The sequence below is a fragment of the Alosa pseudoharengus genome, unplaced genomic scaffold (assembly GCF_046254945.1).
Source record: "Alosa pseudoharengus isolate Yale_2024_CS ecotype anadromous, Long Island Sound unplaced genomic scaffold, YU_APseudo_1.1 YU_APseudo_1.1_scf_8, whole genome shotgun sequence".
NCBI lineage: Eukaryota > Metazoa > Chordata > Actinopteri > Clupeiformes > Clupeidae > Alosa > Alosa pseudoharengus.
The window spans coordinates 34,650,558-34,654,337 of NW_027468870.1; positions in this window are offsets into that span (position 1 = coordinate 34,650,558).

The window sequence follows — 3,780 nt, forward strand, 5'->3', positions numbered from 1 at the left end:
GAGAAGAAGAGAGGAGGAGAGGAAGAGGCAAAAAGAGGAGAAGAGAAGAGAGGAGAGGAGAGGAGTGCGGGGGCACGACGTTCCTCTGGCAGACGACTGCTGTCTGGCTGTCTGGAGTAGAGAGGTGTAGGAGAGACTGAGAGAGGCAGAGAGAGGGAGACAGAGAGAGAAAGAGAGAGACAGAGAGAGGGGGGGCAAGAGAGGGAGCGGGGAGGGAGAGACAGAGAGAGAGCAAGAGCGAGAGAGAGCAAGAGAGAGAGAGAGAGATAGGGGAGGGAGAGAGCGAAGAGGGAGACAGAGCAAGGGAGGGAGCAAGGGAGGGAAATTTAAAATGCATTGGCAGGTACACTACGACAACCACTCAGACACGCACTAACCCAAGCACTAACCCAAGCTCTAACCCAAGCACTAACCCAGGCACTAACCCAAGCACTAACCCAAGCACTAACCCAAGCACTAACCCAAGGAAAAGAGAAAATGAGGCAAAAAAGAAAAACAGGCTATGGGAGAAGCTTCAAAATGTCGGCCTAAAACACTAGACCATTAAATTTTGCCAGAGTAGTGTTTTTTTTTTTTTAAATTACTCGGAAAGAGTGTCAGACTCCATGAAAGATACCCCATTGTTTTTGCCGTTCAACAGGGACTGAGACAGACAGGAGGGAAAAAAGCGAAAGAACATTGTATTACACATGTATCACGGTTACACAGTACAGTCCCCCCCTCACCCCACCACCACCAGCACCAACACCAACAGCAGAAAAACAAAAAGAAGAGAGAGAAAAACAGACAAGTGGAAACCTGGCTGTCATCTGATCCCTACATAAGGTAAAAATGAACAAAAATAAACAGTGACACACAGAGATGAATAATAGGAAAGAATGTGTCAACGCCTGTTTCTGTCATTCCGACCCACACACACACACACACACACACACACACACACACACACACACACACAGACACACACACACAGTACTACACATTATGGACCCTCTCTGTCTCTCAACAGACCATCTCTATCTCCAGAGCTGGAGGTCTTCAGACAGTATAAAAGCAGAGAACAGACTGCAGGTCAGAGAATAGAAAAGCGGCAGAGACAGAGGGAGAAATGGACATCATTCATTCATTTCCTCCGCCAGCTGAGATCAGTTAAACCAAGAGCCCTGCTACCCCTCAAGAAGGAGGGGAAACGAGAGAGAGAGAGACAGACAGAGAGAGAAAGACAGAAAGACAGAGAGACAGAGAAAGAGAGAGAGAGACTGAGCAAGAAAGAAGTTGAGAGTGAAAGAAAGGTGGTTCTCGCCTTACAAAACATCCTCCGTGCTCATTCCTTTTTTTCTGTTGCTCTCTCTTTTTCTCTCTCTTTTTCCCCCTCTCTTTATCTCTCACAAAAAAATCCAAGTCCGGCATTTTCTTTCATTCCCACTTCACAGTATTCTCTGTCTCACTCTCCCAGCCCAACTGGGGAATCTGCACGGCACAAGGAGGGAGGGAACAAGAGAGAGAGAGAGAGAGAGAGAGAGAGAGAGAGAACGGCAAGGAGGGAGGGAATGAGCATGTGAATGAGGGAAGAGGAGGGGGGACCGGAGATAAAGGGAGTAAGCAAGGGAGAGAAAGAGAAAGAGAGAGAGAGAGAGAGGCAGACCGAGTGAAGGTGAGAGAGCAGATATGGTTGTCTGTACGATGTGCATGATCTGTTCAGACTTAAACTTACTTCTACTGTCTTCATATTGATGAGAGGTAAGAGAGAGGAAGGGAAAGCAGAACATTTAAGAAACAGCACAGCGAAAGAAAAAAGAGCGAGAGAGTGCGCGAGAGCGAAAAAGAGAGAGAGAGAGAGAGAGAGAGAGAGAGAGAGAGAGAGAGAGAGAGAGAGAGAGAGAGAGAGAGGCTCAGGGAGACAGAGAAATCTCAACAAAGGAGGCAGTCAACGGCCAACTGGAAATGGGCACTTATCAGCGACAGGAACTCTCTCGCTTCGCTCTCTCTCTCTCTCTCTCTCTCTCTTTCTCTCGCTCTCTCTCTCTTCCCCTCTCCCTCCCTCTCTCCTTCCTTTTCCTCGGTGCTCCACCCCTCCCCACCCTGTCACCCACCCCACCCCACTTCATCTACCAGCCTCCTGCAAGCCTTCTCTATCTCTCAAACGAAGTAACGGCACACAGTAAAACATTTGATGTCTTCCCATTTAGAGGTGCAGTGATACAGACAGAATGGCTGTTTGAGGGTGCAGCAGTGAAACTGCCAACACTTCAAAAACTGATCTGGGCGAAACTTAGACTGTGTGTGTGTGTGTGTGTGTGTGTGTGTGTGTGTGTGTGCATGTGTGTGGACAGTGTTACTAATAGCATAATAGCATGGCTACCTTGAGCCCTGACAAACAGGTAGCGATGCTTGACCCCCCTCTCCTGGCCAAGTGGTCTTATTTCTCCGCACAAGGCGAGACAGGAGAAACCCGTGGTATTCCGTACACACACCCCCCTCCATCTTTGCTTGGGTCCACTTTTGTTCATCCATCTCTCTCTTCTCTTTCGCCAACAAACACACACAGATGCATACTGTCATAAACAAGGAGGTGGTGGAGCTGCAGAACGACTGCCCCGTATTGAACTACAACTCCCATCATGCACTGGGGCTCATTTCCCAGCACAACACTGCAGCAGAGAGCCAGGCACTGGCCTCCTGCTGCACTATGTGCTCCCGCCACCTGGGGCGCACCTGCAGCCTTTACTGCAGTGGCAGGTGAGGTGTAGCAGAGACCCACATGGCAGAGACAACACACACACACGGACACACACACGGACACACATACACACGGAAAACATGCAAATACACACACGGATGGATGCTAACGAATGCACACCTGCAATGGTGCAAAACCACACTGATGAAAGCACACTCGCACGTGCAGACATACACACACACACACACACACACACACACACACACACACACACACACACACACACACACATATGCAGATACGCAAACCTACAAAAAAACAGCAAACAAAAACACACACAGACGACTCTGCATAATCATTCGCTTACTACTGTAACAAGTTTTGGACTGACGGAAGAGAAAATAGTTCCACATAATCAATATCTTTGTTCCTTTTATTTCCCTACTCTTCTCTCCTTTCCGCTCCCTTTCTTTCCTGCTTTCCTGTATCGTCTTTTCTCCTTTTTACTCTTTCTTTGTCCTTCTGTCCTTCTTTCTGCCTTTGGTCTTTCCCTTTTCATTTCAGTACATCACCCTCTTTTGCCCCCCCCCCCTCTCTCTACTCCATCCCTCTGGTTCCAGTGACCTACTGCACTGCTGCAGACCTGAATGGAGCACCCACACATTTTTTCATATCACAATGGCACACTTAGTGAGAGAGAGAGAGAGAGAGAGAGTGAGAGAGAGAGGGAGAGAGAGATATTTAAACATGATTAAAAATGAATTGAAAGATTACAACGCACCAGAGACATTATACATTATGTATCCTATTCACAGTGCGTTTCAAAGCACCAGTACAACACAGATATAAACACAAGCAATGCGGTCTCACATAATAACAGGCCAGCAGAAACGAAAAACCCTACAATGAATCTAATCCATGGATAAATCATTTCCTCTGTTAGCAAGGGTCACTTATCATGGAAATCCCCATCCACATGCCCATACACCACACACACATACACACATGCCTGCACGCATACACACACACACACTAACACACACACACACACACACACACACACACACACACACACACACACACACATCCCTGCACACATA